At 43.0% G+C, this 25,855-nt stretch overlaps 1 pseudogene; it reads left to right on the top strand.

The window, feature by feature from the left end:
* Positions 1-3,810: 3,810 nt before the first annotated feature.
* LOC124008276 lies at positions 3,811-24,730 on the top strand (annotated as a pseudogene).
* The last annotated feature ends 1,125 nt before the right edge of the window (positions 24,731-25,855 follow it).

The raw sequence follows: 25,855 nt of genomic DNA on the forward strand, positions 1-25,855 counted from the left end.
TCAGAAGGCTGATAGAGGACCCTTTTACTTAAAAACGTGTTTGTTTTATATGATTGTGTTTTACATATCGTGTATTGATATGTATTGATGTGTGTGTCTGATACAGGATTCATTTGTGAAAGAGACCATGGTCTCAGCAGGACTACCTGTCAAAATAAAGGTTGGTTTTATGCGTTGACTGAACAGAGCCTGATAATTATGTTTTTTTTTAGTCTTGGCTGGACTGTCTCGGTCTCGAGTACTAAAACACTTCCACATACTCATCCTCTAGATTCATAAACAAAATATCACATCACAACTTGGTACACTATTATTGGGTCCTTATCTTTCTCAATCCACTTGGTGAATTAATAGTACATTAGCAATGCATTACTCCTACAAAACAAATGACTCAAAATCTGATATTGCAATTATTTATTTTCACCATAACAATTCATTTTAAATGAGTAAATATCCTAAGTGTAACAGTATAACCTTAGACCGTCCCCTCGCCCATACCCGGGCGCGAACCAGGGACCCTCTGCACACATCAACAACAGTCACCCACAAAGCATCGTTACCCATCGCTCCACAAAAGCCGCAGCCCTTGCAAAGCAAGGGGAACTACTACTTCAAGGTCTCAGAGCAAGTGACGTCACCGATTGAAACGCTATTTAGCGCACACCGCTAACTAAGCTAGCCGTTTCACATCCGTTACATAAGCTTACAAGAAATCCTGCTATGCCCTGTGACGAACCATCAAATAGGCGTCAATACAGGGCTAAGATTGAATCACACTACAACGCCTCCGACGTTCGTCTTATGTGGCAGACTACAAAGGGAGGCACAGCCGCGAGATGCCCAGTGACACGAGCCTACCAGACGAGCTAAACCACTTCTATGCTCGCTTTGAGGAAAGCAACACTGAGGCATGCATGAGAGCATCAGCTAGTCCGGACGCTCCCCCCATAGCCGACGTGGGTAAGACCTTTAAACAGGTCAACATAGAATATGCACACATGAGGCTGCTAAATGGCATATATTATTATTATTATTATTACCTTTAAACAGGTCAACATATACAAGGCTGCACGCCAGACAGATTACCAGGACGTGTGATCCGGGCATGTGCTGACCAACTGGCAGGTGTCTTCACTGATATTTTCAACATGTCCCTGATTGAGTCTGTAATATCAACATGTTTCAAGCAGACCACCATAGTCCCTGTGCCCAAGAACACAAAGACAACCTGCCTAAATGACTACAGGCCCGTAGCACTCACGTCCGTAGCCATGAAGTGCTTTTCATTGCTATGCTATTCATTGACTACAGGTCAGTGTTCAACACCATAGTACCCTCAAAGCTCATCACTAAGCTAAGGATCCTGGGACTAAACACCTCCCTCTGCAACTCGATCCTGGACTTCCTGAAGGGCCGCCCCCAGGTGTTAAGGGTAGGTAGCAACACATCTGCCACGCTGATCCTCAACACTGGAGCTCCCCAAGGGTGCGTGCTCAGTCCCCCTCTGTACCCCCTGTTCACCCACGACTGCACGGCCAGGCACGACTCCAAAACCATCATTAAGTTTGCAGACGACACAACAGTGGTAGGACTGTTCACCGACAACGATGAGACAGCCTATAGGGAGGAGGAGACCTGGCCGGGTGGTGCCAGAATCACAACCTATCCATCAACATAACCAAGACTAAGGAGATGATTGTGGACTACAGGAACAGGAGCATGCCCCCATTCTCATCGACGGGGCTGTAGTGGAGCAGGTTGAGAGCTTCAAGTTATTTGGTGTCCACATTAACAACAAGCTAGAATGGTCCAAACACACCAAGAAGGTCGTGAAGAGGGCACGACAAAGCCTATTCCCCCTCAGGAAACTAAAAAGATTTGTCATGGGTCCTGAGATCCTCAAAAGGTTCTACAGCTGAAACATCCTGACTGGTTGCATCACTGCCTGGTACGGCAATTGCTCGGCCTCTGACCGCAAGGCACTACAGATGGTACTGAGTATGGCCCAGTACATCACTGGGGCTAAGCTGCCTGCCATTCAGGACCTCTACACCAGGCGGTGTCAGAGGAAGGCCCTAAAAATGGTCAAATACTCCAGCCACCTCAGTCATAGACTGTTCTGTCTACTACCGCATGACAAGCGGTACCGGAGTGCCAAGTCTAGGACAAAAAGGCTTCTCAACAGTTTTTACCCCCAAGCCATAATACTCCTGAACAGGTAATCCAATGGCTACCCGGACTATTTGCATTGTGCCCCCCCCCCCACCCCTATTTTTTTACCCTGTTGCTATTCTCTGTTTATCATATATGCATAGTCACTTTAACTATACATTAATGTACATACTACCTCAATTGGGCCGACCAACCAGTGCTCCTGCACATTGGCTAACCGGGCTATCTGCATTGTGTTGCCGCCAACCCCTCTTTTATGCTACTGCTACTCTCTGTTCATCATATATGCATAGTGACTTTAACCATATCTACGTGTACATACTACCTCAATCAGCCTGACTGACCGGTGTCTGTATGTAGCCTCACTACTTTTATAGCCTCACTACTGTATATATCCTGTCTTTTTACTGTTGTTTTATTTCTTTACTTACCTATTGTTCACCTAATACCTTTTTTTGCACTATTGTTTAGAGCCTGTAAGAAAGCATTTAACTGTATTAGGGGCACATGACAAATAAACTTTGATTTGAATATAATTATACAATATCATCTTGGCCAATATCCATATGTTATTGGCATGAAATAAAACGCGTTTACACTGTTTTTGAAATGGAAACGGCTTCTTTGACTATCACTCCTATTTGAAAGGTCTTTTGAATGGATCTCCATGCCCTTTCTAGTGTGTTGTGTATAGCGAGAGGGAGCGAGGTGACTGGGAGGTACTGTACTGTAACGTCGTTCGTCTGTTGTATGAAGAGAATCAGACCGAAATGCAGCGTGTAGGTTATTCATGACTTTAATGAAGGAATTGCGGTACATGAAATAACTCAAAAATACAAAAACAACAAACGGACCGTGAAACCTATTACATCCTACCTGGTGAACTACAACACAGAGACAGGAACAAACACCCACAAAATACAACGCGAACTCAGGCTACCTAAATACGGTTCCCAATCCGAGACAACGAGAATCACCTGACTCCAATCGAGAATCGCGTCAGGCAGCCAAGCCTAACTAGACACACCCCTAATCAAACACAATCCCAATTAATACAAACCCCAATACGAAACACAACATATAAACCCATGTCACACCCTGGCCTACCCAAACATATACCAAAAACACAAAATACAAAGACCAAGGCGTGACATGTACCACCAGTACCTGGAAGTACAAGGTGCAAGGAGGGGGCACTCCACTGTGTTGCTGTCTGGGTTTACATTCAAATCAGAGGTTATGCGAGAGGCATAAATCGAGTCTGGTTATGCAGGAGCAGACAGGTATGGTTAAGAGAGTGAAAGAAACTCATTGCTACTGGCGCATTTCGGAATCAACCAACCAAGACAGATAATAATGTTAAAACATACATAAAAGGGAAGTTGAATCAGATTCAAGTTTTTTTGGTCAAACAAGTACAAAATATTGTACCACATACATGGTATGACAATGTATGATTATTAATGCCCATATAATTTGAATTATTGTGCGCTTGCACCGCATTATGTGTAATATATTTTTGTGAAATAACTATTATTTTATGTGTAGGCAGGTGGCTAGGCAATTGTTGCACAGGTGGAAATTGAAAAGGGGTGGAGTGAAAATACTAGGAAGAGGCGGAGAGAGCAATGTGGACAGGTAGCCAAAAAAACACTGAATGCTGCTGCTAAAGTTTTCAACACCAGTTGAAGAGAGGATATTTTGCTATGAGATTAAACCGACAAACTTAAAAAAAAATTTAAAAAAACATGATCATTTATTTACGAAATTAAGAAAAACAGTATGGAACGTGATGTGGATTATCCGTAGGCCTAGGTCTAACGATCCTATTGGGGAATACCTTGATTTGTTCTAGCATATCCGAAAGCTGGGTTCATAAATAAGAAGATCGTGGCCCTGGTGGACCGTGGGCCATTTTATTGACGGTTAGTATTTAGAGTTTATCTACATTAACTGAACTTCGGTATCAATTTGCCCCACCATATAGCAGCCTTGCCTTATTACAATAAGTCCACAGTCTTTATTCTAAAAGACAAAGCCATGGCGTCCCACAACTACAGTAGACTATGTTGTGTTAAATAACACATAGGTCAACACCTGTAGGTCTACTTTCAATGATTGATTCATTATTGGGTACTGTTCTACCCTCCCCTTTTACTGATTTAATATTAAATCCTGTGTAACAAATTAAAAGTTACTTTTATGGATAGCTAACTCGTATGAGAAAATATGGCAATGAGATTTTGATGGGCAAGAATGAATCAAATAAAAAAATATTAGAGAAAGGCTTCATTGTTCTTGAACGTGCTTCAGTAAACTCCAAGGCGTACTTTTGAGTGCATGAACCAGATAATTCAGAGCCTTTTGTTCTAAGTTGAGAAATGGATAATCATTTTAATGCTGACCTAATAGATTACAATTGTGCAATACTCTAATTTTATATAGTCCTACAGGTGGCAATTCCATGATAACATAATTACTCCTATTTTTTTCTTTTAAAAGTATGCCAAACAAAATACTTGTATTGCAAAGTTAAAGAAACCAAAGACTTCTATGCACAGGGACTAATGTTAACCATTTCCACTGAACATTTTACAAAAACACATTTACTTGAAAAACAGTGCAGATGTAAAGTTTGGTAACAGAAGGGATAAAATCCCTCTCGGTTTTATTATTTTACACAGTGGCTGTTATTCAAATGAGGTCCAATTTAGCAAAATTCTGAAGTGTTTTAATCACTTAATAAATCCTAAACCAAATTTGTATCAGTAAAAACACTATAACTATTTGGTGGGTCTACCGGTACTTGTTAGTTCTGTGAACTTTCATTATCCTCATGTGGTAGAAATATTTGATAATTCTGTGTCTTAAAGATATGTGAGTTTTTGTTAAAAGAATGACAATACACAAGGCAATATTTCTTAAACTTACAGAAGGCAAATTATTTCTGCAAAACTAAATATAAATGTTGCTATTAGTTGGCAGGGGTCTTTACATCAACATTACTGTGTTTTGATGTATTTATAATACCTTTCAACACTTTCTCTACTAGATGTTTTCTAAGACCTCTTTTCCACCTGTTTGACCAGAAATCAAAGCCTTTGCTTTATTCAAAATGTTTAGGTTGGAACATAGTTGAAACATTTGATATATGCCTTAATGTGTCATGAATATATACTCTTAGCTTTCATTTGACACAATTTGATGTGCTCCCATAAACTTCGTGTTAGTGCTCATTGGGCCTTTTGCATGGAAATTCCCTGTGTTTGATGCCTTTTTCATAAGGGAAACTCAAGTCTGAAATTCCCTGTGTTTGATGCCTTTTTCATAAGGGAAACTCAAGTCTGACATTTCTGTGTTTGGTTGTTCATATTTACTGCTACTGCAGAATTACAAACTTCAGAAGTCTTTTTAAACCTCAAATAAACTACAAGTCTTACATTTCCTGCATTTCACGAAAGTTCTCCTGCAACAGCGTGATCGAATTAAGATCCTACATCTGTACCAGCAAGCTCAGGATAAACTCCTCTTGACAAAGAATTAGTGTATAGCTTTTGAGTGATTTTCTTCTCAATTTAGGCATGAATTTGGATTTATGAACAAATACTTATTTAACAAATGGGAAAAGTTATGTCATGGCTGAGAGAGTTTGGTGTTACAGTGCATATTCAGGACACCATGTATACCTGAAATAATTATTCAACTTCCAGGAAGCTTTTTTGTTGACTGATTGGTGACAGTACTGGTTGAGTCAGTCAGTTAGTCCATGCATTCTCTGTTACAAGAGCCTTTCTCTGTAAGGAGACGTTATACAAGTTTATTGTGTCATTATGATTCTTTGTCAAACTGTTTTTATTAGAAAGCCTGCTTATCAAGGATAATGTGTCCAGTGGGTTTTTAGACGTCTCCAGTTACTGTTAGGAGAATTATGTTCTCAAGGTTCATAAGCTGAACTTCAATTGGAATTCTCGGTCTGTGACCCAGAGGTTGTAAGGTTCTGGTTGAAATGAAACAGATAGAGACCAGTCCACAATAGTCAGTCACCAAAACATTTTTCTTTCTTGTCAAAACCAATATGTAGTGGATCTAGGCATTTATTTTATGCCTGCTACATTAGGTTAGTTACCACCCAAAATTATTCAGTAGCTGAGCGGGTTAAAATGTATACACGTGTACATAAAGCGAAATGACCCTAAAAGCAGTTGTTTAAAAAAAAATCTCATATCAAATCATTCCTGTGTAACATTTCTGGATAACAATTTATGGGTACCTTACTATGATTGTTTTCAGTTAAAATGGTCAAAAAGAGACAAAAAAGGCTTCTTAGCAAAGATATATTTCTCAAGCAAGAATATTGTTCGGACTGTCTGGGAGTGGTCTGAGTGGGGAGGGGAAAACTGAAAACTAGCTGTTCTTGACAGAACGTTTTGGAACTCTCTTTCTTATTGGTCTATTGACTAATTTACCGCCTGGTGACAGGTTGAAATTTCAGGCGGTCTTTGCAAACAGCTCTTACACTAAAAGGGTGTTATCATATTTTTACAAAACAATTTAACAGTATTATTCCAACCTCATAGTGTGGTAAAATACTGTATAAAAAAACAGAAACATCTAGTTTTTGAATGTACTGGGCATTTAAAACAATGGGACGTGCGTGAGAAATGACCTCAGTGTTTGGTTGCACACATGTCTGTACTACAGAATTGCTCCATGGAGTGTCTCTGATGTGATATTTGGGTGCGGGTTTGGGAGTTGTCTTTGGGAATCTATTTGGACATGAGAAAGTGCTTCTCCGGGCTAGCCCCTTGCACCTCAGGCTGCATCAATGTGTCTGTCTCAAATAGAATCAAATCCAATTTGATTGGTCACATACACATGGTTAGCAGATGTTATTGCGTGTGTATTATGTTGATGCTCGTGCTTCTAGATCCGACAGTGCAGCAATATCTAACAAGTAATACCTAACAATTCCACAACAAATACCTAATACACACAAATCTAAGTAAAGGAATGGTATAAGAATATATAAATATATGGATGAGCAATTACAGAGCGGCATAGGCTAAGATGCAATGGATAGTATAAAATAAAGTATATACATATGAGATGAGTAATGCAAGATATGTAAACATTATTAAAGTGGCATTATTAATTATAGTGACTAGTGTTCCATTTATTAAAGTGGCCAATGATTTCAAGTCTGTATGTAGGCAGCAGCCTCTCTGTGTTTATGATGGCTGTTTAACAGTCTGATGGCCTTGAGATAGAAGCTGATAGAAGCTGTCTCTCGGTCCCGGCTTTGATGCATCTGTACTGACCTCGCCTTCTGGATGGTAGCGGGTGAACAGGCAGTGGCTCCGGTGTTTGTTGTCCTTGATGATCATTTTGGCCTTTCTGTGACATCAGGTGCTGTAGGTGTCCTGGAAGGCGAGTAGTTTGCCCCTGGGGATGCATTGTGCAGACCGCACCACCCTCTGGAGAGCACTGCGGTTGTGGGCGGTGCTGTTGCCGTACCAGGCGGTGATACAGCCTGACAGGATGCTCTCAATTGTGCATCAACCATCTCCTTTGTTTTGTTGATGTTGAGTGAGAGATTATTTTCCTGACACCACACTCCCAGAGCCCTCACCTCCTTCCTGTAGGCTGTCTCGTCGTTGTTGGTAATCAAGCCTAGTACTATTGTATCGTCTGCAAACTTGATGATTGAGTTGGAGGCGTGCATGGCCACGCAGTCGTGGGTGAACAGGGAGTACAGGAGGGGGCTGAGCATGCACCATTGTGGGGCCCCAGTGCTGAGGATCAGCGAAGTGGAGATGCTGTTTCCTACCTTCGCCACCTGGGGGGGGCCCGTCAGCAAGTCCAGGACCAAGTTGCACAGGGCGGGGTTGCGACCCAGGGCCTCAAGCTTAATGATGAGCTTGGAGGGTACTATGATGTTGAATGCTGAGCTTTAGTCAGTGAACAGCATTCTAACAGGTATGCCTCTTGTCCAGATGGGATAGGGCAGTGTGCAGTGTGATGGCGATTGCAATGTCTGTGGACCTAGGAGGGTGGTAAGCAAATTGAAGTGGGTCAAGGGTGACAGGTAAGGTGGAGGTGATATGATCCTTGACTAGTCGCTCAAAGCACTTCATGATGACAGAAGTGAGTGCTACGGGGCGATAGTAATTTAGTTCAGCTACCTTTACATTCTTGGGTACAGGAACAATGCTGGCCATCTTGAAGCAAGTGGGGACAGCAGACTGGGATAGGGAGAGATTGAATATGTCCGTAAACACACCAGCCAGCTGGTCTGTGCATGCTCTGACTTCCGACTTCAACTGTATATGTGAGAACTGGTTAGAGTTTGCCAGAGTACTTGACACAGGAATGTAGGCCTCTGACTCACCCTTCTCTCCACTGATAACTCCGGTTGTTTTATGGCGCCAATTCCCTGAAGCGGAAGTCCACAGACAGACAATGATATGAGATGACAAGAGGCCTGTGTGTGAACTGGGAACATAGCTAGTTACTGTAAAACAGGCTGCCTCGTTATTCAATTGCAACTCAGAACAGGTACTGCCTCCTTTGGTAACAGCTCTTCGACTTCCTCTAATGTCCCGCCACTGAACAACATGAGTGAATTCTCAATTAAATTATGCATATTCAATTGGTGCATCTGATGGGAAAAAGAAACAAGGCAATGCTCATGGCGCTGTTTCTTGTAATTGACTTGAAATGCATCCTCCCTTGAGGTTATCACTGGTAATGACTGGACTGGTGAAAGTGCCAGAGCCGCTGGCTGCTAGCAAGCTTTCTTGACTTGGACATACAGTTGAACTCGGAAGTTTACATACACCTCAGCCAAATACATTTAAACTCAGTTTATCACAATTCCTAACATTTAATCCCAATGCCAAGTTAATATTCCCTGTTTTAGGTAAATTACGATCACCAATTTATTTTAAGAATGTGAAATGTCAGAATAATAGGAGAGAATTATTTATTTCAGCTTTTATTTATTTCATCACATTCCCAGTGGGTCAGCAGTTTAAAAAACCACTCAATTATTATTTGGTAGCATTGCCTTTAAATTGTTTAACTTGGGTCAAACGTTTCGGGTAGCCTTCCACAAGCTTCCCACAATAAGTTGGGTGAATTTTGGCCCATTCCTCAAGACAGTACTGGTGTAACTGAATCAGGTTTGTAAGGCCTCCTTGCTTGCACACGCTTTTTCAGTTCTGCCCAGAAATGTTCTAAAGGATTTAGGTCAGGGCTTTGTGATGGCCACTCCAATACCTTGACTTGACTTTGTTGTCCTTAAGCCATTTTGCCACAACTTTGGAAGTATGCTTGGGGTCATTGTCCATTTGGAAGATCTGTTTGTGACCTAGCTTTAACTTCCTGACTGATGTCTTGAGATGTTGTTTCAATATATCCACATAATTTTGCTTCCTCATGATGCTATCTATTTTGTGAAGTGCACCAGTCCCTCCTGCAGCAAAGCACCGCCACAACATGATGCTGCCACCCCCGTGCTTCACGGTTGGGATGTTCTTCGGCTTGCAAGCTTACCCGTTTTTCCTCAAAACATAACGATGGCCGTTATGGCCAAACAGTTCTATTTTTGTTTCATCAGACCAGAGGACATTTCTCCAAAAAGTAAAAACGGGTCTCCTTTCTGAGCGGTATGACGGCAGCATGGTCCCATGGTGTTTATACTTGCATACTATTGTTTGTACAGATGAACGTGGTACCTTCAGGTGTTTGGAAATTGCTCCCAAGGATGAACCAGACTTGTGGAGGTCTACAATTTATTTTCTAAGGTCTAGTCTGATTTCTTCTGATTTTCCCAAGATGTCAAGCAAAGAGGCACTGAGTTTGAAGGTAGGCCTTGATTCAAATGATGTAAATTAGAAGTCAGAAGAAATCAGAAGCTTCTAAAGCCATGATATCATTTTCTGGAATTTTCCAAGCTGTTTAAAGACACAGTCAACCTAGTGTATGTAAACTTCTGACCCACTGGAATTGTGATACAGTTAATTATAAGTGAAATAATCTGTCTGTAAACAATTGTTGGAAAAATGACTTATATCATGCACAAAGTAGATGTCCTAACCGACATCCCAAAACTATAGTTTGTAAACAATACATTTGTGGAGTGGTTGATAAATGAGTTTTAATGACTCCAACTTAAGTGTATATAAACTTCAGACTTCAACTGTAAATGTTAGCCAACACATTGCTAACCTTTGTTAATTAAATCAGCTAAACAGCTACTTTTAGCAAAAATGTGTTTGGAGTTAACTTTCTAGCTAATCAGCCGTTAGAGTTTACACTTCCTCTCCCAAATGCAATGTGGGGAGGTCAGAATAATGAAAAACTATGTACCCAATCTATTCATTTTAAAACTATGATTACTTCTCCTTGTCATTATCATTCACCTGATGATAAGACAAGACGTGAAAACAATTGTTGTTGCTAACATATAATGGGGGTCCCTGGTTCGCCAGTTTGCCTAGTGCTGTGGTGACCCACAGGGTCATGCTGATGGAACAGGACACTCAGTGGCTGTACCACCTCCTGGCCGAGGTCCAGTTGGAGAGGTTTTACCTGCGTGTCCGGGACAGCCTCAACATCACCCGCGTAGAGCATTTCGCCTACGTTAAAGAGTCTGACCTCGAACAGATTGGCATCAGCAAACCAGGTCAGTACACCGTTGTCCTTTTTAAAAATGATTCTATAGCTATTTTTGGTAACACTTCATATGAAAAGCCCCTATGTTGTGCATTATAATGCACTATGAATAGTTCACATGGGATTATAAATGCCTTATGAAGAGGGTATTCATGTGAAGTGTAACCCTTGTTTGTATGTTGTATGGCCATATATTTTATATCGAATATTTGTCTACGTGTAGGACAGAGAAGATTATGGGAGGCTGTGAAAAACTTCAAGATCAGCGTGAGGCCCAAATCGTGGATGGCCAAGGTAAGACCTTTACATGGGGCTCCCGAGTGGCGCAGTGGTCTCAGGCACTGCATCTCAGTGCTTGAGACGTCACTACAGACATCCTGGTTCGAATCCAGGTTGTATCACAACCGGCTGTAATCGGGAGTCCTATAGGGCAGAGCACAAATGGCCCAGTGCCGTCTGGGTTTGGCTGGTGTAGGCCATCATTGTAAATAAGAATTTGATCTTAACTGACTTGCCTAGTTAATTAAAGAAAGGTTAAACATCTCTCAAGTCCCTCCAGAATGCAATTTACTATTATATACCATTTGTTTACAAGGTAGTGGTGAGTTCTTTGAAATAAGTACCAGACATTACTGATTGACACAACATAATAATTGGAATGCTCACCTGTCACTCATGTTGATCTGTTGGTCCCCCAGGCTATCAGTGGGTGTGGTCCGGAGGGGGGGTGATCAATGGGGCAGCGGGGGGTCGGGCCAGGAGAAAGGGGGGCGGGCCCTCACCTGTCTGATCCAGGACGATGAGCTGACTCTGGGGGAGAAGCTGGGAACGGGCTCCTTCGGCGTGGTGAAGAGAGGAGAGTGGCAGACCCCCACTGGGAGAGTGGTGAGTGGATTTGTTCAAATGTATGTTGCTTCTGGTGAGACAGTATTTAACTTTTATTTTACTCACCAACAGTAAAAGGCAGAGCTAGGTTGACAGTTTAGAAAGTCACAGGGCAAGATACTGTACCTTCAAAAGGATCAATAGAAATTGCATAACAGAAATCAAAAATTATTTGCATTGAAGTACAGTGCATTCGTGAAGTATTCATACCCCTCCCGCTTTTCCACATTTTGTTAGTTTACAGCCTTATTCTAAAATAGATTAAACACTTTCCCCCCCCTCGTCAATCTACACACAATACCCCATAATGACAAAGTGAAAACAGGTTTTTAGAATTGTTTGTACATTTATTAAAAATAAATGTAAAAATACAATTTCTACATAAGTATTCAGACTCTTTTCTAAGAGACTCGAAATTGAGCTCAGGTGCATCTTATTTCCAGTGGAGTCCACTTATGGTAAATTCAATTGATTGGACATGATTTGGAAAGGCACACACCTGTCTATATAAGGTTCCACAGTTGACAGTGCATGTCAGAGCAACAACCAAGCCATATGAGGTCGAAGGAATTGTCCGTAGAGCTCCAAGACAGGATTGTGTCGAGGCACAGATGTGGGGAAGGGTATCAAAAATGGTCTGCAGCATTGAAGGTCTCCAAGAACACAGTGGCCTCCATCATTCCAAGACTCTTCCTGGAGCTGTCTGCTCAGCCAAACTGAGCAATCTGGGGAGAAGGGCCTTGGTCAGGGAGGTGACCAAGAACCTGATGGTCACTCTGACAGAGCTCCGGAGTTCCTCTGTGGAGATGGGAGAACCTTCCGGAAGGACAACCATCTCTGCAGCACTCCACCAATCAGGCCTTTATGGTAGAGTGGCCAGACAGAAGCCAATCTTCAGTAAAAGGAACATATCAGCCCACTTGGACTTTGCCAAAAGGCACCTAAAGGACTCTCAGTCCATGAGAAACAAGATTCTATGGTCTGATGAAACCGAGGTTAAGGTCTTTGGTCTGAATGCAAAGAGTCACATCTGTAGGAAACGTGGCACCATCACTACGGTGAAGCATGGTGGTGGCAGCATCATGCTGACGGGATGTTTTTCAGCGGGTGGGAGTTGGAGACTAGTCAGAATCAATTGAAAGATGAACGGAGCATAGTACAGAGAGATCCTTGATGAAAACCTGCTCCAGAGCGCTCAGGACCGCAGACTGGGGCGAAGGTTCACCTTCCAACAGGACAATGACCCTAAGCACAGAGCCAAGACACCGCAGGAGTGGCTTTGTGACAAGTCTCTAAATATCCTTGAGTGGCCCAGCCAGAGCCCGGACTTGGACCCGATCGAACATCTCTGGAGAGGCCTGAAGATAGCTGTGCAGCGACTCTCCCCATCCAACCTGACAGAGCTTGAGAGGATCTGCAGAGAAGAATGGGAGAAACTCCCCAAGTACAGGTGTGCCAAGCTTGTAGCATCATACCCAAGAGGACTTGAGGCTGTAATCACTGTCAAAGGTGCATCAACAAAGTACTGAGTAACGGGTCTGAAAACGAATGTACATGTGACATTTCAGTTTATTTATCTTTTATAAATTAGCAAAAATTTCTAAAACCTGTTCTTGCTTTGGCGTTATGGGGTATTGTGTGTACATTGATGAGTGATTTTTTTTTTAAACCCATTTTAGAATAACGCTATAATCTTTCCCAAATGGCATTAATCAGTACACCTAACTCCTCCATCCTTCCCCTTCTTCTTTCTGTTGCCATGACAGCTGCCGGTGGCAGTGAAGTCTCTGAAAAGTAGCCTTTCCAGACAGACAGACACCATGACAGACTTTCTCCAGGAGGTGACCACCATGCAGTCTCTTGACCACCCCAACATCATCAGCCTCTACGGAGTAGTGCTCACACAGCCCCTCAAGATGGTGAGAGTGCCATTCTCTCTATCCTCTTAAAGGTGGAGTATAAAACATATTTAGTATGTTTCCTATTTCTGCATTGTAATCCTTTCATGCATGGGCCTTTGCATATGCTAATATTCTAATTGGTAGAATTGCTATTGAAATACAGGCATGCCAATTTAAATAAACATTGAATGGTCATTCAGATGTTATGTTTATCGCAGAATTCACTCAGGGAATTGGAGGGAAAATGTAGTGTAAAGAAGTGACTTTAAAACCCTATTCTCATTCTCCCAGGTGACAGAGTTGGCCTGTCTGGGGTCCCTGTATGACATGCTGCGCTCTCGCCAGCACGAGTACCCCCTGGCACGCCTCTGGCTCTTCGCCACCCAGATAGCAGCGGGTATGGAGTACCTGGAGGGTCGCAGGTGAGGCACGAAACAGTCCCACTCTACAGACAGACTACGACCAAATATGCAATTTTAGCCACTAACGTCACTGTAACCCTAAACGTCAACAATTCCTTGAACCAACTTCATGCATATATTTTATCCTCAATTGACTGGAATTTCCGTAATGCCAATGAAATTTCAGCAGAGGCGGAAGGAAGACACTTCTAGCCAATGAAAATGCAGAACCATTCCTGGTTGCAGCCGGTATAGTGGGCCTGTGTTATATCTCCCCCAGGTTCATCCATAGGGACCTGGCTGCCCGGAACGTTCTGCTGGCCTCCAGGGAGATGGTGAAGATTGGGGACTTTGGTCTGATGAGGGGCCTGAGCCAGGAGACAGACCACTACGTGATGACGGCCCACAGACGTATCCCCTTTGCCTGGTGAGCTGAAGGAGAACATCAGGGTGTTTGTGGGGGGATATATCATTGATCAGTCATTGATTGTTTAACAGTGTGACCGAATGGAAGCCGGTGTGGAGAAGGGAGATATCACTACTATGGAATTTTCTTTGGTAAATGATTGGCAGTTTGTAGTAATTCCATCTCTCTCTCTCTCTCTCTCGCTCGGTCTCTTTTTTCTCCATATCTCTCCTCCCACGCTCCCTCCAGGTGTGCCCCAGAGAGTCTGCGTGTGGGCTCTTTCACCCACTCCTCTGACGTGTGGATGTTTGGGGTCATTCTCTGGGAGATGTTCACCTACTGTGAGGAGCCTTGGCGGGGGCTATCTGGCAGACAGGTATGTGTAGACACACTGTACACATTGTTATGATGCCAGAGTCAGACAGAACTTGCTTAGGCAGGAAAGAAGAGGAATTTGTACACAGCCACCGCTGGGGTTTTCCAAAATCTAGGAGCATTTACTGTTTTCCAACTTTAGAAGCAGAGTCAGAGATAGAGCTTAAAAAGTAGCTTGATTTAGCTTTCTTAATCGAGAGAGTACATCTGTTTCTCAATTGGCTGACAGATTGCCAGTCCACTATAGAGTCAGTTTTCCTTGCTTTGGCCCAGGCCTGATTTCTCATCTGAATGTGCTCACATAACTCAGAAGAAAACCCAGGGTTAGATCTATACAACATGACCAAAAGTATGTGGATACCTGTTCATCGATCATCTCATTCCAAAATCATGGGCATTAATATGGAGTTGGTCCCCCTTTGCTGCTATAACAGCCTCCACTCTTCTGGGAAGAACTAGATGTTGAAGCATTGCTGCGGGGTCTTGCTTCCTTTCAGCCACAAGAGCATTAGTGAGGTCAGGCACTGATGTATTGCAATTAGGCCTGGCTCGCAGTCGGCGTTCCAATTCATCCCAAAGGTGTTCGAGGGGGTTGAGGTCAGGGCTCTGTGCAGGCCAGTAAATGTTCTTCCACACCGATCCTGACAAACCATTTCTGTATGGACCTCGCTCTGTGCACGAGGGCATTGTCATGCTGAAACAGGAATGTCCCTTCCCCCAAAATGTTGCCACCCTAGAAAGTAAAAATGATTTCCCTTGCCACAGAAAATCTTTAAGGAATACCTAGGAAAGTAATTGTTTTAGATGCTGTTAAGTGACTGTCCCACTGGATGATTTGCACCTCGCTCACTTGATGACTTAAATGTAAATGTAAATGAAGCCTAGCCTGAACCATGAAAACAACCCCAGACCATTATTTCTCCTCCAGCAAACTTAACAGTTGGTACTCTGCATTCAGGCAGGTAGTGTTCTCCTGGCATAACACACAATGGTGAAGTGTGATTCATTACTCCAGAGAATGCATTTCCAATGTTCCAGAGTCCAATGGTGGTGAGCTGTACACCACTCCAGCCAACACTTGGCATTGTGCATGGTGATCTTAGGCTTTTGTGCAGCTGCTCGGCCATGGAAACCCATTTTATGAAGCTCCCGATGAACAGCTCTTGTGCTGATGTTGCTTCCAGAGGCTGTTTGGAACTCTGTTTGACTCTGAATTGTTTAAAATGGGCATGTTCATCTGCCAGAGGAATAAATATATAGGATAAATTTTCTAGAGCCAACTCAGTGTCAGAAATACAGGAGATAGTGGCTATGTATGGCACCAGCCTTGCGCATGGTGTCCCCGGTTCGCCTGCCAGAGCCTTCCTCCTCTCCGGCGCTGCCTGAGTCTCCCGCCTGTCCAGCGTTACCGGAGCCTTCCTCCTCTCCAGCGCTGCCGGAGTCCCCCGCCTGTCCGGTGCTGCCAGAGCTTCTGCCCCTCAGTCCAGAGGCACCAGAGCTCCTCCGTCCAGCGCTGCCGGAGCCTTCCTCCTCTCCAGCGCTTCTGGAGTCTCCAGTCTGCCCAGCGCCGCCTGAGCTACCCATCTGCCCAGCGCCATCAGAGTCTCCCATCTGTCCTGAGCCGCCAGTGCCGCCAGTCTGTCCTGAGCCGCCAGTAACCGCCAGTCTGTCCTGAGCCGCCAGTCTGTCCTGAGCCGCCAGTGCCTCCAGTCTGTCCTGAGCCGCCAGTCTGTCCTGAGCCGCCAGTGCCGCCAGTCTGTCCCGAGCTGCCCCTCTGTCCCGAGCTGCCCCTCTGTCCCGAGCTGCCCCCTGCCCAGTGGGGTCATTTAGAAGTATGTTTCTATGTTTTGTTTGGTCAGGGTGTGATCGCCGTGGTTAGGAGGCCACGGAAGCGGACAATGTGGTGGACTAAGACTATGGTGAAGTGGGGGCTACGTCCAGCACCAGAGCCGCCACCGCGGACAGATGCCCACCCAGACCCTCCCCAATAGGTTCAGGTTTTGCGGCCGGAGTCCGCACCTTGGGGGGAGGGGTACTGTCACACCCTGACCATAGTTTTCTTTGTATGTTTCTATGTTTTGTTTGGTCAGGGTGTGATCTGAGTGGGCATTCTATGTTGTGTGTCTAGTTTGTCTGTTTCTGTGTTTGGCCTGATATGGTTCTCAATCAGAGGCAGGTGTTAGTCATTGTCTCTGATTGGGAACCATATTTGGGTAGCCTGTTTTGTGTTGGGTTTTGTGGGTGGTTGTCTCCTGTGTCAGTGTTTGTACCACACGGGACTGTTTCGGGTTTTCACGTTTCTTGTTTTGTAGTTTATTCATGTATAGTTTCTTTATTAAAGAACCATGAATTATAACCACGCTGCTTTTTGGTCCGCCTCTTACATCCACGGTGACCTCTAAACAATGCACTATGCTCTAGAATGATGTGATGTGTCTCTTGATGAAAGCACTTGTTTAAATAATGCACCTATAGGTAAATGCACTTTTTAAACAATGCACTTTTATGAATAATACAAATAAAGGTATTAAATGTGTAGAAAGTGGCTTTAGCAGCAGAGACAGAGGAGGAAAATGTAGAGAGGAGGGAGTTTTCATTTTTCCGCTCGGCTGCCCGGGAGGGAGGAGCCCCTAGGGGTTCAAGGGATGAGAGCTCGAATCAGGAGATAGGTGGGAGAAATACACAACACATGACACAGAAATTAAGATACGCTCTCAATGTTCAGAATGTTTCCACCTCCTTTCCAAGTGTTCTTTTGCTTGTTTGTTTGTTCGTCTGAATGCTTGCTTCCCTCAAGGCCTGAACCATCCTTCAGAAATCCCTCAGAAAACCTTTGTCTTTCTCCCTCTGTTGGTTTTGTGTTTGTTTGTCCATGTCCTAATTCTTGTTGTCGTCCTTGTTGGGTTTATTGTCCCCCTATCCCATTATTTCCTTGTGTTGCCTGATGATTCAGCAGATGAGTCCTGCAAGAACCAAGTCGATCAATCTCTCAAAACCTCTCAAACCTATTTCCACACAAAAAAGTATCTTCCAATTCCTCTAGATGGGCAGAACACAGCAATGCACTAAAATAACTCAACTGTACACATTTTTACAAAAATTACAATTTAAGGAGGAGCTCTTCTTAAGTGCTGCTGCTCATGGAATTGGTTTCCAGGAGATGATACTGGCAAAAGAGGAAAATAACAATATATACATTTAGGATAAATGAATTACTAGATACAGTATATGGGAAACATTAACACGCCAAATAATTTATAAGGGGAATTAAATAATGAGTGTTTGTAACGAGAGCTAATGAGGTAGATTTATCAGGTACACCTTGTAGGTAGAGCACTTGAAGTTGAACCATGACTCAAAAGGACACAAGGCTCTAAGCATTTGTACGACCTCTGAAATATTTGAGCCCTTTGTACCAAATCAAATATTCAATAGTGTGTGTGTGTGTGTGTGTGTGTGTGTGTGTGTGTGTGTGCGTGCGTGCGTGCGTGTCCACAAACATCTTCAATATCACAACAATGCAATGTCTTTGTCATTAAACGTTCCCCACTCTTTTTTTTTCTCTCAGATCCTCTGGCGTGTGGAGCTGGAAGGACAGCGTATGGAGAGACCCCCTGACTGTCCTCAGGAACTCTACTCTGTGATGAGAAAGTGTTGGGCCTGCACCCCCTCCAACCGACCCACCTTCTCCCAGCTCACCACCCTGGTCGCAGAGGTAACACTGTAAATATTTATATGTACAGTACCAGTCAAAAGTTTGGACACACCTACTCATTCAAGGGTTTTTCTTTATTTTTGACTATTGTCAACATTGTAGAATAATAGTGAAGACATCAAAACTATGAAAATAACACATATGCAATCATGTAACCAAAAAAAGTGTTAAACAAATAAAAATATATTTGAGATTCTTCAAAGTAACCACCCTTTGTCTTGATGACAGCTTTGCACACGCTTGGCATTCTCTCAACCAGCTTCATGAGGTAGTCACCTGGAATGCATTTCAATTAACAGGTGTGCCGTAAAAGTTCATTTGTGGAATTTCTTTCCTTCTTAATGGGTTTGAGCCAATCAGTTGTGTGTGACAAGGTAGGGGTGGTATACTATTTGGTAAAAGACCAAGTCCATACTATGGCAAGAACAGCTCAAATAAGCAAAGAGAAACGACAGTCCATTATAACTTTAAGACAGGAAGGTCAGTCAATACGGGATGTTTCTTCAAGTGCAGTCGCAAAAACCATCAAGCGCTATGATGAAACTGGCTCTCATGAGGACCGCCACAGGAAAGGAAGACCCAGAGTTACCTCTGCTGCAGAGGATACGTTCATTAGAGTTACCAGCTCCTCAGAAATTGCAGCCCAATTAAATGCTTCACAGAGTTTAAGTAACAGACATCTCAACATCAACTGTTCAGAGGAGACTAAGTGAATCAGGCCTTTATGGTCAAATTGCTGGAAAGAAACCACGACTAAAGGACACCAATAAGAAGAAGAGACTTGCTTGGGCCAAGAAACACAAGCAATGGACATTAGACCAGTGGAAATCTGTCCTTTGGTCTGATGAGTCCGAATTTGAGATTTTGGTTCCAACCGCAACACACGGAGATCATCCGTTCACCCACACCGCATCTTACAAAGACATGGCGATTGGAACCAAAAATCTCCCATTTAGACTCCAGGCCAAAGGACACATTTCCACTGGTCTAATGTCCATTGCTCATGTTTCTTGACCCAAGCAAGTCTCTTCTTCTTATTGATGTCCTTTTGTAGTGTTTTTTTTGTTGTTGCAGCAATTCGACCATGACGACCTGATTCACACAGTCTCCTCTGAACAGTTGATTTTGAGATGTGTCAGTTACTTGAACTCTGTGAAGAATTTATTTTGGCAGCAATTTCTGAGGCTGGTAACTAATTAACTTTTTGCGACTGCACTTGAAGAAACTTTCAAAGTTCTTGAAATGTTCCATATTGACTGACCTTCATGTCTTAAAATAATGATGGACTGTCATTTCTCTTTGCTTATTTGAGCTGTTCTTGCCATAATATGGACTTGGTCTTTTACCAAATAGGGTTATCTTCTGTATACCACCCCTACCTTGTCACAACACAACTGATTAGCTCAAACAAAATGCATGAAGAAGGAAAGAAATTCCACAAATGAGCTTTTAACATTTACATTACATTTACATTTTACTTTTAACAAGGCACACCTGTTAATTGAAATTAATTCCAGGTGACTACCTCATGAAGCTGGTTGAGAGAATGCCAAGAGTGTGCAAAGCTGTCATCAAGGCAAAAGGTGGCTATTTGAAGAATCTTATATATAAAATATATTTTGATTTGTTTAACACTTTTTTTGGTTACTACATGATTCCATATGTGTTATTTAATTTTCTACAATGTAGAAAATAGTACAAATAAAGAAAAACCCTTGAATGAGTAGGTGTGTCCAAACTTTTGACTGGTACTGTACATTTATTATATATGTATAAATGTATGCTCACATTTGCATTATACTCACATAATACACTCTAATCAAGTGGCTCCCAAGCATGTTCACATTAGCATTTAAGAGTCAACATGGCCAGTGACCAAAATAAAGGCGGTTGGACTGCGAGACCGTGGCATAAAATGATTTCCTCTCCCCTCTTCCCTCTCTATCCAGGCTCTGCCTTTGGAGGTGTGTGCTGTACGGGACTTTGTGGAACCTGGAAAACTCTCCCTCCTGTCCAACGACCTAGTGACCATCATAGACCATAGGTAAGAGAGGAGAAGGATGGGGAGATGGAGAAAAGAGATCGGAAGAAACAGAGGTTCATTGTTAAACTTAGACATATTGCTTCAAAGAGCGAAACTTTTAAACTGGAATTCCGTTGCATTGACTGTTAACCCTAATCCTCACATTTTTGCCACCTTGTGGTCATTCTTGAGAGGGGTGGTCTAAGGCCTTCAAGTCAGATGCCAAGAATAAAAGATTTAGAGAGTACATTTTTTTGTGAATATGTAGTTCGAAGTCATCAATAAACTTTTATGTCATTTGTTGGAATTGTATGATTGCCCTTTCTTAATGTGACCATTTAAATTGTATCCATGTGTTTTTTATTTCGCTTACTGTATATCTACATGTGGCTTATATGATTTGACTGTATGGTTCCCCTCCTGTAGTCTGGAGCAGTGTGAGTGGAAGGGCCAGAACCAAAGGACCTTGATAGTGGGCTGGTTCCCCCCGAGCCTGGCTGCTCCCTCCCTCTCCGCCCCCAGCAGCGCCCCTGCTCTTCTCACCACAGCCCCCGTCGCTGCGTCGAGCCTCATCCCGGCCCCCCTGAAGGGCAGTTTGCAGCACACGGGGCCGAGTGAGACCCACCCCGACCGTAACTGGGGCACGCCGGAATGCCTCGACGAGTCAGTCAAGTTTCCACTTTTTGATGATTCTTTGATATATAGCTGTTGAGCATCATCATGCTATATGCTAGCCTGGGCTCCTGACTATTTTTGCTGTCATTAATGCCACATTGTTGCCTTGTCTTGTTTAGCATTACAGACATCCGTTGTTAGAATTTGTTTGCATCTTTGTTGGTGGCCCACTATTGGTGGTAAACAAATCTTGCAGAGTAAGTAAGATGAATGCCTTGAACCTTTGATATTGTCAGTGTACAACCCTGACCCATGTTTGTTTGAATACTGTGTTTTTAGCTGACCTCTGACCTTTTCAGGAGAGTAAACTGGAGAAGAAGCCCAGCAAATAGAGAGAGAGAGGGCGGCTCCAATTTACAGAAAATGTCAGGTACCAACTTCAATAAGTTATTTACTCTTTATTTGATTATTATGAGACTGATACTAACATGTTCTCCAAATAATATTAGCTAATATTCAATCCATACATATAATTGTCTTGTGGGTAGCAATCTGTAGCTAATTGGGCACATTACAGCTCTTCTAATTGTTTAGACCTTTGGTACCCTTCATAGTGTACTAGCCTCAAGAGCAGAGGGTCACAAGTTTTATATCACATAGTGAAAACCACCCTCAACATGCTGTACACTGTAGTTATTTTGTACAAAATACATATATTGTATACAGTACCAGTCAAAACCCATTCAATGGTTTTAATTTTTTACTATTTCTACATTGTAGATGTAATGCCTGGGGTGTAGTAGAGGAAGAAGTCAGACACAGGAAACAGAGAGTTCAGAGTAGCGCTATACTTTATTCACCACACAGGTGAAAAAGATGCCACTCAAACAAATGCCCCAAAACACAGGGGAACTAAACAATCCCGAATAACTCACGTACACGAACAACCATGACTTACAGGCGTATACACGAGTACACATAAAACAATCCCGCACACCCAGCAGACGGGCCAGCTGGATAATATAGCCCAACTAATTAACCTAACTAAACACAGGTGTAACTAATAAACAGACAAGGAGGGGGAGAAAAAGATCAGTGGCAGCTAGTAGGCCAGTGACGCCGAGAGCCACCCGAACAGGAAGGGGAGCCACCTTCGGTAGGAGTCGTGACAGTAGAATAATAGTGAAGACATTAAAACTAAGAAATAACACATATATTTGATATTCTTCAAATTAGCCACCCTTTGTCTTGATGACAACTTTGCACACTCTTGGCATTATCTCAACCAGCTTCATGAGTTAGTTACCTGGAATACATTTCAATTAACAGGTGTGACTTGTTCAAAGTTAATTTGTGGAATATCTCTTAATGCGTTTGAGCCAATCAGTTGTATTGTGACAAGGTAGGGGTGGTATACAGAAGATAGCCCAAATAAAGTAACATACACATCTCAACATCGACTGTTCAGAGGAGACTGCGTGAATCAGGCCTTCGTGGTCAAATTGCTGCAAAGAAACCACTACTAAAGGACACCAATAATAAGAAGAGACTTGCTTTGGCCAAGAAACATGAGCAGAAATCTCTGCATGTGTGGTTCCCACCGTGAAGCATGGAGGAGCAGGTGTTATTGTGTGGGGGGGTGCTCCACAGCATTCTGCAGCGATACGCCATCCCGTCTGGTTTGCGCTTAGTGGGACTATCATTTGTTTTTCAACAGGACAATGACCCAACACACCAGGCTGTGTAAGGGCTTTTTGACCAAGAAGGAGAGTGATGGTGTGCTGCATCATCTGATCTGGCCTCCACAATCAACCGACCTCAACCCAATTGAGATGGTTTGGGATGAGTTGGACCGCAGAGTGAAGGAAAAGCAGCCAACAAGTGCTCGGCATATGTAGGAACTCCTTCAAGACTGTTGGAAAAGCTTTCCAGGTGAAGCTGGTTGAGAGAATGCCAAGCATGTGCAAAGCTGTGATCAATGCAAAGGTGAGCTACTTTGAAGAATCTCAAATATATTTTGATTTGTTTGACACTTTTTTGGTTACTACATGATTGCATTTGTTTTATTTCATCACTTTGATGTCTTCACTATTATTTCACAATGTTTAAATAGTAAAATAAAGTAGGTGTGTCCAAACTTTTGACTGGTACTGTATGTTTAATAGAACTATCCATCTGTCCCCAGGTATGACCAGGAGTCTAGAGTCTGTCCTGAGTGATCCCCAGAGCAGGACCTTAGGAGGGGTCAAGGTGAACCCCCGTCGTGGACCCCTCCCCAACGCCATGGTTGCCCGCAGCGTTGTGGTGCAGCAGGATCCCCATCGGTTCAGCGAGGCCAGCATCAACCCCCCACCTCGACCGCTCCCGCCCAACCTCAAACGCGTCAAGAGTCCCCAGGTGGCCTTGTTCTGAGATCGGAGGCCTGTAAATCCATCCCCAGGTTCCTTGTGGCCTCCACAACCTCAAAAGAATCCTCAGCAGCAGATGCTGCAGCCACCCCAGCACCAGCTGCAGCAGACCATGGGGGGCAGCGACCTGGGCAAAATGGCCCACATGGCATGGTCCAAACCAGCACTGGATGACTATGGGGACAAGGAGAGGAATCAAGAAAAGGAGTGGGTGGTGAGGGAACAAGAGAGGGAGAGGTACCCGTCTCAAGTACAACACACCAGGGAAGCCTTCATAGCACAGGTATTGAATGGATGTATGAACTTTAGTTCTTGAGTTGTTAGACATATTACAGAATTCAGGATTTGTGATTGTCCTGAAGTTCTAAGGTCCTCTAGTCTGATTGGTCAGGTCACGGAAGCAGTGCATGGAGTGACCAATGAGGAGGTTCGGAACGCACTTCACTGCAATGAATGGAACCCTATAAGGGCCCAGCAACAACTCAAGGTTCGACAGAATTACTCTAATTCATACTTAATACATGTATTATTTCCATGTACTTCAAAATGTATTCTTCATCGACCAACCTAGTTTACTAAGAATGCAAAAATTATGTAATGTTCAATGTGATGCACCAACCTTGTGCTCTCTCCTCTCTCGCTCATTCCCTCCTTCCTTCTCAGATGGAGCAGCTGCACTCTCTGAGCCTGTGTTCTCGTGACGACTGCCTAAGGATCCTGTCCCGCTATCAGTGGGATCTACAGCTGGCCAGTCGCTACCTGTTCAGAATGGTACGGGAGGAGAGGACTGGAGGAGGAGAAAGGGAGAGGAGGGATGGAGAGAGAGAGGCACCCCCTGCTGCAATGGAGAGACGAGGAGTATGAGGTGTGGGGATGGAGGGATACTGGAAACAGAGGACAATAAAGATTTACGAAATTGAAGAGGGACTGAGGAGCTTTGAGGAATTTAAGAGATGGGATGGTTGATGAAAAAGGAATGGAATATATATGAAGTGAACCATAACGACATTACAGTCGTCCAAAATACAATTGATCCCTTTTTACAATTCTGTTTAGTCTTTTTTAATGACGTGACAGACAGCCACGTCCTCTCTGTTCTCAAAAGTAGTTGTATATCATGATGAATTTGTAAATAGAGTACCGTACAAAAGTATTCAGACCCCTTGCATTTCTTCACATTTTAGTGTTACAGAGTGGGACTCAAATTGATTGAATTTTTTTTTGTCAAAAATGTACACACAATTTCTAACATTTTAAAAACTAAAATATAGTAATGGCATTAAGTATTCAGGTCCTTGACTTAATACATGTTAAAAACACCTTTTGGCGTCGCTTACATCTGTGAGTCTTCTTGGATAAGTCTATAAGAGCTTCATATACCCGGATTGTGCAATATTTGTCAATTATTAATTTTAAAATTATTCAAGCTCTGTCAAGATGTTGGTGATCATGGCTAGACCGCAATGTTGAAGTATTGCCATAGATTTGTAAGCAGATTTAAGTCCAAACTAACTTGGCCACTCATGTACATTCAATGTCTTCTTGGTAAGCAGCTCCAGTGTAGATTTGGCCTTGTGTTTTTAGGTTATTATCCTGCTGAAAAGTGAATTCCTCTCATAGTCTCTGGTGGAAAGCAGACTGAAGCAGGTTTTCCTCTAGGATTTTACCTGTGCTTAGCTCCATCCCGTTTTTTTTATCCTGAAAAAATCCCCAATATTTTCTAAAGGGAAGCATACCCATAACCTGATGCAGCCACCACCATGCTTGTATGTAAATAAGGAGGCAGTTACTCAGTGATGTTGTATTTGCCCCAAACAAGACTTTGCATTCCAGCCAAAAAGTGTATTCCTTTGCTATGTTTTTTTAGCAGTGTTACTTTAGTGCCTTGTTATTATTTTAACTACAATAGTGTTGCTACCATCACAGCCATTGAACTCTGTAGCCCATGGCAACACAGCAGTTTCATTCCTGTCCTGCAGCTCAGTTCAGGATGACTATTTTTTATGTCTGGGTGGTTTAATACATAATCCACAGCATAACAATTCACTTGACCATGATGAAAGAGCTTTTCAATGTCTGATTTGTTATTGTTGCCCACTTTCATTATCCTTTGATTCTTTCGAAAAGCTTCTTAGTTGAATCTGTACTTGAAATTCAATACTTGACTTTACAGATGTGTGTACGGGGGACGGAGAAAGAGTTAGTAATGAAACAAATCCATGTGATTTGTTAAGCCACATTTACTCCTGAACTAATTTAGGCTTTCCTAAACAGAGGC

The sequence above is a fragment of the Oncorhynchus gorbuscha genome, linkage group LG21 (genome assembly GCF_021184085.1).
Source record: "Oncorhynchus gorbuscha isolate QuinsamMale2020 ecotype Even-year linkage group LG21, OgorEven_v1.0, whole genome shotgun sequence".
Taxonomy (NCBI): domain Eukaryota; kingdom Metazoa; phylum Chordata; class Actinopteri; order Salmoniformes; family Salmonidae; genus Oncorhynchus; species Oncorhynchus gorbuscha.